Below are 13,374 nucleotides of genomic sequence, written 5' to 3'. Positions count from 1 at the left end.
TTACCCCGGTGCAGCACCCTATAAGATTTCTGAAGATTCCACCCTTCAGAAAACTTGCAAATGTGTTGAAAAAAAGAGGAGAGGGGCGCACTCCAGTTCCCTGCACAGTAAACCTTCTCAGCCACAGGTGTTCTCCTCCGACCGGTTTCTGTGCCAATACACGTCATCAGGGAGGCTGTCTTAACTTGCAGCTCACAGCAAGTGCAGGTGTTAACACTTAGTGATGATTCTGCTGCAAGGATTTCTGGTAGCTGTAGTCATCAGGTTTGCAAGGAACAGACTCACACCCAATCCCATAAATGGGGAAAGGGGGGGAGTAGCCTACAGTGAGGCACTCCAAAGTTGGGCATATATTACCCCGGTGCAGCACCCTATAAGATTTCTGAAGATTCCACCCTTCCGAAAACTTGCAAATGTGTTGAAAAAAGAGGAGAGGGGCGCACTCCAGTTCCCTGCACAGTAAACCTTCTCAGCCACAGGTGTTCTCCTCCGACCGGTTTCTGTGCCAATACACGTCATCAGGGAGGCTGTCTTAACTTGCAGCTCACAGCAAGTGCAGGTGTTAACACTTAGTGATGATTCTGCTGCAAGGACTTCTGTTCATCAGGTTTGCAAGGAACAGACTCACACCCAATCCCATAAATGGGGAAAGGGGGGGAGTAGCCTACAGTGAGGCACTCCAAAGTTGGGCATATATTACCCCGGTGCAGCACCCTATAAGATTTCTGAAGATTCCACCCTTCAGAAAACTTGCAAATGTGTTGAAAAAAGAGGAGAGGGGCGCACTCCAGTTCCCTGCACAGTAAACCTTCTCAGCCACAGGTGTTCTCCTCCGACCGGTTTCTGTGCCAATACACGTCATCAGGGAGGCTGTCTTAACTTGCAGCTCACAGCAAGTGCAGGTGTTAACACTTAGTGATGATTCTGCTGCAAGGACTTCTGGTAGCTGTAGTCATCAGGTTTGCAAGGAACAGACTCACACCCAATCCCATAAATGGGGAAAGGGGGGGAGCAGCCTACAGTGAGGCACTCCAAAGTTGGGCATATATTACCCCGGTGCAGCACCCTATAAGATTTCTGAAGATTCCACCCTTCAGAAAACTTGCAAATGTGTTGAAAAAAGAGGAGAGGGGCGCACTCCAGTTCCCTGCACAGTAAACCTTCTCAGCCACAGGTGTTCTCCTCCGACCGGTTTCTCTGCCAATACACGTCATCAGGGAGGCTGTCTTAACTTGCAGCTCACAGCAAGTGCAGGTGTTAACACTTAGTGATGATTCTGCTGCAAGGACTTCTGGTAGCTGTAGTCATCAGGTTTGCAAGGAACAGACTCACACCCAATCCCATAAATGGGGAAAGGGGGGGAGCAGCCTACAGTGAGGCACTCCAAAGTTGGGCATATATTACCCCGGTGCAGCACCCTATAAGATTTCTGAAGATTCCACCCTTCAGAAATCTTGCAAATGTGTTGAAAAAAGAGGAGAGGGGCGCACTCCAGTTCCCTGCACAGTAAACCTTCTCAGCCACAGGTGTTCTCCTCCGACCGGTTTCTGTGCCAATACACGTCATCAGGGAGGCTGTCTTAACTTGCAGCTCACAGCAAGTGCAGGTGTTAACACTTAGTGATGATTCTGCTGCAAGGACTTCTGGTAGCTGTAGTCATCAGGTTTGCAAGGAACAGACTCACACCCAATCCCATAAATGGGGAAAGGGGGGGAGCAGCCTACAGTGAGGCACTCCAAAGTTGGGCATATATTACCCCGGTGCAGCACCCTATAAGATTTCTGAAGATTCCACCCTTCAGAAAACTTGCAAATGTGTTGAAAAAAGAGGAGAGGGGCGCACTCCAGTTCCCTGCACAGTAAACCTTCTCAGCCACAGGTGTTCTCCTCCGACCGGTTTCTGTGCCAATACACGTCATCAGGGAGGCTGTCTTAACTTGCAGCTCACAGCAAGTGCAGGTGTTAACACTTAGTGATGATTCTGCTGCAAGGACTTCTGGTAGCTGTAGTCATCAGGTTTGCAAGGAACAGACTCACACCCAATCCCATAAATGGGGAAAGGGGGGGAGCAGCCTACAGTGAGGCACTCCAAAGTTGGGCATATATTACCCCGGTGCAGCACCCTATAAGATTTCTGAAGATTCCACCCTTCAGAAAACTTGCAAATGTGTTGAAAAAAGAGGAGAGGGGCGCACTCCAGTTCCCTGCACAGTAAACCTTCTCAGCCACAGGTGTTCTCCTCCGACCGGTTTCTGTGCCAATACACGTCATCAGGGAGGCTGTCTTAACTTGCAGCTCACAGCAAGTGCAGGTGTTAACACTTAGTGATGATTCTGCTGCAAGGACTTCATCTAATATTAGAACATGCCAGTGCTTTTGTAATACTTGGCGAATTTTACGCGCCCCGTTACCAAAGGTCAAAATTAAACGTGTATCTGTATTCTCTGTATTTTTCGTTTGCACAGAGTTAGAAGTCAGTAAGAGGGAACGATCCATGTCTCTAACTTTTAAAAAAGCTCTTTCCAATATTTTGATTGGGTAGCCACGATTTTTAAATCTCTGGGCCATCCAAGCGCATTCACTGTCAAAGGTGTTGATGTTTGAGCAATTTCTACGTATACGTATAAATTCGCCATACGGAATGCTCCATTTTAGGGCTGTGGGATGGCTACTCTTTGCGTGTAGTGGTATGTTTGAGCTGGTTGGTTTTCTGTGTAGGCTGCTAGTTATTTCTCCGTTAGCTACTTTAATTGCAATATCCAAGAAAACTACCTCTGTCTTGCTATGGTTCTCAGTAAATTGGAGGTTTAGATTGTTAATGTTTAGCATCCTCACAAAGTCTAACCATTCTTGATCATTGCCATCCCAGATCACAAACAGATCATCAATATATCGCAGCCATAAGATTATTTTGTCAGTGTAAAAAGTGTTGCCTGAATGCCAGACAACAAACTTCTCCCACCACCCCATAGTTAGATTAGCATATGAGGGAGCAAACGTGGTGCCCATGGCAGTCCCTTGAAGTTGGATAAAATACTCCTTGTTAAACAAAAAACAATTATTGGTTAAGCAAAATCTAATCATCTCCAATATCATGGTGCCATGTTGCATATAGTTCATAGACCTGGTGTGCAAAAAATGCTCGCAAGCTTTGAGGCCATCTTCGTGTCGAATTGAAGTGTAGAGAGAGACCACATCTAGAGTTGTTAACAAGTAGGAAGTTTCCCATGGGATACCCTCTATTCTGCTCAAAAAATCCTTAGTGTCCCTTAAGTAGGAGGGCAAGGTGGTAACAAAAGTAATCAGTGTTTCATCCACAAACCGCGATAGGTTTTCCAACAGTGCCCCGCATAGTGTGACAATAGGTCTGCCTGGAGGTCTTGTCAAGCTTTTGTGTACTTTGGGCAGAAAATAAATCGTTGGAATGGTGGGAAATTTCGGTTGTAAATATGTACACATGTCTTCGTCTAGCAGGTCTCTCTCCTTCCAAGTCTGTAAAAGGTCTGATAGTAACACTCTCATGGTTTCAGAAGGGTCAGCTTGTAATTTTGAGTAACAGTTTTTGTCTGTTAATTGCCTATGAGCTTCCTTGATGTAATCAGTCCGGTTCATCATGACTATATTAGTCCCCTTATCTGATGGTTTGATGATATACTCTTTCATAGCCCCAAGTTGTTTAAGTGTGCGTTGTTGGGCTGGGGTCAAGTTTGTTCTCACAGGTTGCCGTGACTTCCGAATTTTTTTAAGGTCATTAATGACCAGGTCCTGAAATGCCTCAACATGGCCTCCCGGATTGAACGTGGGGTTAAATTTAGATTTAATTTTGAGCGCTGTTTTGCCTGGCCAACTTGTATCTGCATTAGTAAATTCCAAATCTGTGTTAGTCATCAAATCTGTGTTTTCAAATTCCAAATCTTCAAGGATGCGCAGGGTAAGAGTGTCCTGTATGGAAACATCAGTACGTCCTGGGTGACAGACTTTGGTCTTAGGTTTTGGCGGAAACATGGCAAAGAATTTTTTAAGTCTGATTTTCCGCATAAATTTATCAAAATCTATGCGGGTTTCAGCATAATCGTACACAGAGGTAGGACAAAAGTTTAGTCCCAGTCTTAAGACTTGATTTTCAGCCGCAGTCAGCTCATGGGAGGAGAGGTTAATTATGGACATGTCGGGTAGTTCTGTCATGGATGAGTTCATTTCTTTGTTCCAGAGCGTGTTAAGCGCTCCGGTTTTTCCATGTTTGTTAAAAATCCCGCGTCTTCCCCTCCTTGTCTTTTTCTTCCTCTTTGATTCGAATTCTTGCCTCGGCCTCTGCCTCTTGTTTTTTTGCCACTGTTTAGTCTGCCATCCATACCCAACAGCTTCATTTCCTCTAAAAAATTTAATTTTCTCAAAGGTTGTTCACTCTCACTCTCAGTAGTATCGATGTCTGAGGATGATGGTTCTATCGAACTGGTGTTTGTAGACATTGGGGCTTGTAGAGGAAGTTTTTTCCTTAATGTGTCAAAGCGTTTGGCAAAGGTCAATACTCTTCCTTGTTCGTAATCATTTTTATCACGTATGAATTTCCTTTGCTTACGTAATTTGATATCGTCCTCAAACATTTTGTATCCTTTTTCCATGTTGATTCGTATATATTCACTAATAAAAACATTGTTAAGGGGACGTTATGATTAAGTTGCGCTAATAAAAACCTGTGAAATTCACTAAAAAAACTTTACAAACTTGACATTATGGTTGAAAGTAAAACCGAAAAACCCCTGAAATTCACCAGTTATGGTAGGCTAAGCAACCATAACTGCCGCACCACTGTGCACTGCTAACACTAACACCCAGGACATGAAAGATGGCATCACAAATGTCACTGATGACATCACTGATGATATCACATGTGTAGCCCCTTTGTTTTTGTTCACTGCCATATAGATATATATGTATATTCAGTAAACAAAACTAAGCTAAGCAACGATAACTCACGCCACCTACGTGCATTGCTAAGACTAAGCAAAGATGTCAAAGATGACATCATAAATGTCATTGATGACATCACTGATGACATCACATGTGCATGTACTTTTCATGAAAAGTCTACACAAGGGATTCTTATTATAATGTTGATAAACAAACTGTCAAGGATCATTGGAATAGATGTCATGAGCTATGTGGTGCATTAAGCAATGCGTTGCTATAAATAGCATTCTATTATAAAGTTCTTTACAGTATAATAATGTACTCATGTATAAACATAAGCATTGTGTGCAGCATACATGATGGAGGTGCAATATTCATAATCTTCCCATGTTAAATAGTGAAATGTTAAATGCTTTCTTATTACAGTTTTGTGTACTGTGCAACATGTTATAAGTAGCTAATGAAACCCACTTCCTATATAATTTCATTATTACATACGAAACACAAAGACATAACAAACACAAATATGAGTATATACAGTGAAAGTGAAGTACGCAAAAAAGCAGCAGTAGAACCAAAAATTGCTCATAACCTACCTGATTATTTTTATGCACAGAAATGATTTTTCTGCCTCAAACCTACTACTGCCTTATGAATAACTATCACATGATGTGACTGCACCCTAAAGAGAGTAATGCGAATACAAATATGAGCATATCCACAGAAAGTACAGTAATACAAAAAACAGCAGACCAATAAGGAAGTGTTGGTAACCTTACTGATTGTCTTCACACACAGAAAGCATTGGTATCTTTCAAGTGTGTATTCTCCCTCTGTATATGTTTCATATGCTATGAGTGAACCCCAAATTAATCACTGTAACAACATATTTGAAGTGTAAGTCTACAAATGTAGTACTTTTCGATTTTTTTTGTTCCTAAGTATTACTGGCTAAGATATATCACTAAAGGAAAAAAGAGGGAGCCAGACATGTGATGTCATCATTGACGCCATCAATGACATTTGTGATGTCATTTTTGATGTCCTGGGTGTTAGTCTTAGCAATGCACGTAGGTGGCGTGAGCTATGGTTGCTTAGCTTACCATAACTAGCGAATGGCAAGGGTTTTTCGGTTTTACTCTGAACCATAACGTCCCTTTAACAAAGTTTTTTTTACTATATATATATATATATATATATATATATATATATATATGGCAGTGAACAAAAACAAAGGGGCTACACATGTGATATAATCAGTGATGTCATCAGTGACATTTGTGATGCCATCTTTCATGTCCCGGCTGTTAGTGCTAGCAGTACACAGTGGTGCGGGCAGTTATGGTTGCTTAGCCTACCATAATTGACGAATTTCAGGGGGTTTTCGGTTTTACTTTGAACCATAATGTCACGTTTGTAAAGTTTTTTTAGTGAATTTCACCGGTTTTTAGTAGCGCAACTTAACCATAACTACCTTTAACAACGTTTTTTTTTACTGAATTTCACAGGTTCTTAGAAGAGGAACTTAGTCATAACATCCTGTTAACAAAGTTTTTTGTAACTGAATATACACTTTCATAATGTGATTTTGGGACATATGTACTATAATTTCCTTACTTTATATATATGTAACATAAAACATACTGAACCCCCTTGCTAATAATATTTGAAAGTCACGGACTGAGCGCCTGTCTTAGGACGGGCGGGGACGAGATCACCACTACCCAAACAGTCAGGGGGTATCTGAAATTGTACTATTGTGTTATATGAAAAATGCACAACTTTCAATTAGAACACATAAAGACATTATAGTACTAATAAATAACCAATTGAACCTAAACGTCTGAAACATTATCCATGCATTTAATAACCATGTAGAATGAATGGATTATACCATAACAGAAAAAGGTATGCCCCCAACGTAATTACCTCACAGAAACTGTGCAGCCAGGAGCGACAGTAGACGCACACCATACAACGAAGACAAATTACAACAAAATAGTAAGTGAACTTAATTTGTCTTATATGTGTCTGTACTTTTTTTGTATGAGGGGCAGAAAAAATCATGTATTTCTGTTGTTTTTACACAGAAATGTGCAATATTTTGGAGTGGCTGGAGGAGAATCTTCCGATTGGGGAAATGTCGGAAGATAGCGATAATAATGGTACACACTACTCTGCATAAGCAAATTAATGGTCAGTATTTTATGGGCATTTAACATATATATATTTATTTTTAACAGACCAGGTAAAAAAAGAAGAAAGGCCAACAAAGGACACAGAGGAACACAGTCTGAAAAGGATAGAAGTGAAAATGGACATACTAAATGACAATTTTAACAGTTTAAGGCAATTTGTGGAGGAATATGTGAGAGGAAAAATACGATATCACTGTCCCACCTGTACCTGCCCCCCTTCTCCATTTTCCAGTGAACCATCCCCAAACCTTCAAGAAGAAAATAAACGTTTTGATGAAACATCCATCCCTTCATCTCCTCACAATTCATCCCTTCACAACCAGCCTGTGTTAAACCCTAATTCCCCTATATTTGTTTCAGTATCTGCTTCCCCCTGTATTTCTCTTGATTGATGTGTGTGTGTGTTTATAAACATTTTTTTATGTTAGTTGGAGTGGAATGGTTTGAGGCAAAACATTTTTTTTAAAAGAGTTAAAATGTTCGCGGACAGCGCACCTGTTCATGCTGGCCGTAATCAATATAGTATGGATGTGCTAGGGGCAATACACCTACCTGTAGCAATCGCAACCAATTTGGACCTAATGTTATAATGCACCAGGTGTCCAATTTGTCCGCAATTGGACACAATGGGGCGTCCTAAGGACATTAGACCTCTCTGTACTGGTCACAACCAACATAAAACATGTTCTTAGAACATACCAGGTGTCCGGGATCTCTGTAAATTAATAAAATGGGAGTGTCCTAAGGACAGTATACCTATCCGTACCGTCCGCAGCCAAGATGGAAATGTCCATAGAACGGGCGCAGTGTCCGGCATGTCCGTAGTCAAACAAAATGGAGGTGTCCTAAGGACACTGCACCTGGCTGTGCAGTCAGCAGAACATCTACGCACATGCGCACCACACCCATAAGTACTGCAAACATCGTGCCTGTCCCTAACTGTCCATCTCACTTGTGTCGTACTTTTAATTAGTTTCAGGACCCGAACACTGTCCATAGAACTCCCGCGCGCATGCGCATGTCCGTTACTCTGCATTTGGTGTCCAGAGGGCAGCCATTTCCTTCGCTGATGTGTTCACGACGTCATCATGTGACTGCACCCACGCTGAGAGTGTGGACTAATTTGCGCAGTTTGTCTGCTTCCGCAACATTTCAAAAGAACTTATACAAACATGGGAAATTATTTTACAGTATAAAATCACCATTTCACATGTCCCATACAATGTCCCAACGTTTCAAATTATTGTTTAGAATTTTTGCAACGCTTTTGAGTGATCGATATGGTCACGAGCCGCACCCCTTCACTCCTATAAATGGACACACCCCCAAGCTCATCTTCATTATGCTTCTGGCTAAAGCAGATTTTGAGTTGTGCTGCTTTACTGCTGTAGCGAACATTAGCCGACTAATCCTTATGGCATCCATGGCTGCTGTTGCTTCATTAGCCTCAGCACCACCCCCAAACCCTCCACCGCCACCACCTCCCCAAGGGCCTGCAGAGGGAAATAAAGGTGAGGATGTAGAAAGCGAGGAAGAAGAGGAAGAAGAGTATGAGGTGGAGGAACTCCGCACTACAAGCACTCGCCGGGAGTCGTGGGTGTGGTGGTTGTTTACTGTTTTTGGGAACATACCAAAAGCACGTGCGAACCAGGTCTGGTGCAAAGTCGCGGGAGACCTGGTGCGTACAGCTTTGGTACAACAACCATGAAGCGACACATAACGTCGTTCAACAGTGCGGACATTTGCAAGGTGGTGCCATGTGAAGAACGTAGTAGATTGAGTTCCTCCACAGCATCCTCTGTGTCCGATCCTCTCACCACAAGAGACACTCCTGTGGGGGAGCGCTTCCCTCCAGCTGCCTCACAAGCCATTTGCGATGCTGTTGACCCTTACCTTTCGAGGGTCACAATATTGTGTATGTACTGCGACGCAGTACTCTACAGGGGGGAGAGTCTTCGAAATGCTTTTGAGGTTACGGTCATGGAACACCAGAAGGACTGCCCCCTACCTAAGTAAAGGCCACCCTACATATTTCTCTCTCCACCTGCCCTTTCTTACCCCTGTGGTTGGTGTCTATCCTTACCCTCCTTTGCCCTCCTCTCCTAGTGTGTCGTGTGCTGAAAATCAATAAACTGGAAAACAATAAAAATTACAAAAAAGGCTCTTTTCAGACCGCCTTTCTCAGTTTAACAATAGAACTATCAAGTGACCGGTGTAGGCCCCCGCGCATTGTTCAAAAAGTCAGTGGACAGTCGTAGGACGCACAAAAATGGAGGGTGCAAGCGGAGCAAAACCAATGCACTTTTCGCTGGGAGTAAGTGGTGGCTCTGAAAAGAGCCTTTCGGTCGTGTTTTGTGTGTTTCAAAAACTGTGGATTTGAAAAAACGGATTGCCAAATAGATGACTATGAATCCAAAAATGGTTGCAATGTATTTTGTACATTGCGAAGAAAAATCTGATTGCCAGCATATCAGAGATGGACTCCATCTCTGAGAAAAATTAAAGTGCTGCGAAACAAAATGTTTTCATTGTGGAATGAGGACATGCCAACATCTCTTAGAAAGGCACAAACAGCCTTATTGACGTTGTGCCTCGCTTTCTCCATTTGTGGACCAAATGCAGAAGAACGCAGCCATATTTGTCTTTGTGCAATATGGGAAAAAACTATTTGGCAATTTGGAAACATGTCCATGACCTTCGCAAGTCCTTCCTTCATTGCAAATTGCAAAGACATTCCAGAGACATGGCCTACACTGTTTCCTCTGCAATGAATGATAATTATATCAGGATGAAGCTCTGTCTGTAAAGTAGCACAGAGAGGTACCAAGTCCAGCCACTTTATTCCACGCACGCCATGCCAGTGCATTTCCACATGAGGAAATCCAAGATCTGCAGATAGACCACAACTTTCCGCATGCACCTTCAACCAATGTATCCATGAGTCTCCCAAAATGCAGATAATCTGTTTTCGAGCACACAGAGCCATGGCTGTCTGGTCTCCTGTCAGGGAAAAGATGTTGTGACATAATTTCCCTGTTCAGAACACACCCACTGAACTTTACTGACCAATCCCTACCTTCGCACATTCTCATTTGCATGCGTCTCCACCCCAGAATCCCCGTTGGTAATACGCGCTGCCTGCAGACTACCGCCATGTCCGCGGACACCTAGAGGATCAGAGCATGACGACTGTACATTTAAATATTATTCCCCTTTTCCCCTTTAAGGTGGGCCCTGAAAAGAGCCGTTTTTTTTTTGTTTTTTGGGCAGATGCTTTACAGACACCTGTTTTGTTTTTTTAAAATATTTTTTCTTCTTACTTTACTCCTACAATCATTACAGAACCTTCTCCAAAGCAAGCCTTACATTCCAAAAGAACATGGCATTTCCCAAAGAAGATAACGCAACACCATCTGCTTCAAAATAAGCCGCATTACTGGGAACAATGTTCTTGTGGCTGCAGAAAAACATACCAGCTCAGAACATGAAAGCATGTGTGCCGCAATTGATGTTACACCTCCCAATACTTTGATCAGGACAGAAAACTGAACTGTTGTCCCATATTCCTCTAGGAATAAGCCAGAAAAAATTACTTTCGCACTTAGAAAGATGTTAATCACTGCTTGCACCAACTGTTCCAAATCTTCCAACAAAGTACGTGAACTCACGTAGCCCAAATGGCAAGCACCGTAGTGCAACATGGGGACTGGCCATCCTACGCATGTCTCTGCAAACTTGGAGAATTGCTGCAACAATGTTATCAGTCTCAGCGCTCCACACCACTTCCACTCCTCTCATATCGAAATTGTGTGCCACATGCCTACTTTCGGAATAGTGCTGTAAACCATGGACAGAAATATCTCCAAGCACCAAAACCCTGACTCTCTCCACCTCTGCCATCTTCAGTAAATGCACCATCTTTCGACACAAAAGAACAATGTGAACATCTGATTGGCTGATGCCTACAGTCCCCTTTCCATGCTGGATTTGCTGTAGAACCCCGGATGTGGCACGCCCTACCCGCGGACAAGCGCTGTGTACGTGCGACATGTAAGTCTTACCCAGTCCTTCTACCCTTTCCACATCACTCGCAAATCCATTACCTCATTGGACACAGCTAAGCAGTCACACAACCATCCACCAATCACATTCAACATCCCTACATCTAACTCTGTCATCAAAATTTTGCACTTCACATGTACTATTGATCACTCTGAATGCAAGTGGCATATCATTGCAAAGCAGCTACTTCAAAAACTACTGTGCAAGTGTCGCGGATTTCTACGTACAGCTCCATGCATGCGCACATGCATGAGTATAAAGTACAGGTAGGCATATTTTAATCAGAGAAGATGTGCAACCCTTATGATTTCATTTAAACAAATTAATGGCATTAAATCTGCATAGCCAATACATACCAAAGCTCCCCCATTAAGTACAAGACTTCTGATTTTTCATTGACAAACCGCACTACTTCTTCCTGTCTCACGCATAACTTATACATACATAACAACCCTCCCTATTTAGCACAAAACTCGATTTTCCATTAGAAAATGTCACAATTCTTTACTGTGTACCGCCTACATTAATGCTACTTCCAATGTGATCGTATGAGAAAAATAAATGCTCCCGATTGCTGTGGTGACATCTCCATTTGAGGGTATCCCGATTTTTCGGATTCGTACTTATAATATGGAAGTAGTGAAATTTTTCCCATCTACTATAATGACCTATCACTTACAAACCTCTCTGCTTTGGACAACAAAGCTTAAAAAAACCAAGGCATTTTCATAAACTAAAAATTGTACTCATTTGCGAATCGTGTTCAACTAACATACTACAAATAACATACAAAGGCAGCACATAGTGAAGTGAAATGCACACATGCACTGTGTTGAGATATGAAAGGAGAATTCTCCGATGAAAGATGCAAAATTTACATGTACAGTAACATCACTGCTTTAAACATACAAAGTTACTAACTTCTTCTTTTTACAATTGCAGTGAAGACTACTCTCCTGAAAATCAACAGCATCTACACTGCAAACGACATATCTGAAGAAACCTGGTCATTCTGCAAAAAGTACAGTACTACCTTTATATTCTTACTGTTCCTCAAACAGACTGTGTGGGGTATTTCTTTAATTTGCACACCAAAACAAACATTGATTTCTGAACCATTCTACCCACAAATCCCCATTTACTAAAGAAAGAATAACAGGCAGAATGGCTCACAAATCCTGTGTTTTTGGAACTCAAATAACATACAGAAACCTTAGAATGTTAGTACTAGAAAACAAATAGCTGTTTCAATTTTATACCATTACGTTTACTATTATTGCTTCCCCTCACCACTAGCTCACTTTGTACTCTCATCTGAAGCACTGTGTAGTAGTATAAAAACAGAAAAATAGCCTTCCCAACTCATTGTAACTGCCCAATTCACATTCACACACCACCACAAAGTGCTTCCCCATCAAACTCATGCACGCATGCACACAGCACACATACATTGTACAACAGACCAAACCATGCCTTCTTTTTTTCAACAGACCCCAAACCATGCCTACCAAAAAGCTAGTCCGTAGAAAGGAACGCAGAAATAGAGCAAATTAAAGTAAAACTGTCCAAAGTAAGCATCCATCTGTAGCAGAGTTTGTAGAGAATGTTGGAACAAAACAGCCAATACAGACTTTTTGCGAAACAAAGGAAGCTTCAACTACCAAAACTGTGGCTCCTCTATCAAAATGTGGCACGAAACAGAAAACGCTTTACAAAAAATCAGCTACCAGTACTGCTAACAATGCTCCTATTAATCCTGATATAGTAACAAGAACCCATAGTAAAAAAAGTATTTTAGCAAAAATGGTTTGCCACTGAGTCCTTCAGAATCTAATAAGAAGAGGACCAAAATCATCCTCAACCCTTAAAACCTACCGTAGAAAATGAATCCTACAAGCTCTAGTAGACAGTGCAATCCTTCTCAAAAGGAAGTTATTTATTTTAGTGTTAAATCGGATGAAACTACTAACAAAACTAAGTACTAAACTACAAAAGAAACTTATCAATAAACGGAATGTCAACAAAAATAACTTCTTAAATATTTGTGGAGATGAATGGAGTCACACAACAACCACAGAACCGTATTTTAATGAAGAAGAATACAAACAAAATCAAACAAACACAATTGCCATCCATAGCAGTGGACAAGGGTATGAAAAAATCAATAATACCATCATGGAACAAGAAACACTGCTTACAAAGGT

Source organism: Ambystoma mexicanum, chromosome 6q, assembly GCF_040938575.1.
Source record: "Ambystoma mexicanum isolate Mex_15411 chromosome 6q, UKY_AmexF1_1, whole genome shotgun sequence".
NCBI classification, from domain to species: domain Eukaryota; kingdom Metazoa; phylum Chordata; class Amphibia; order Caudata; family Ambystomatidae; genus Ambystoma; species Ambystoma mexicanum.
Note: the sequence above shows the minus strand (reverse complement) of the source record.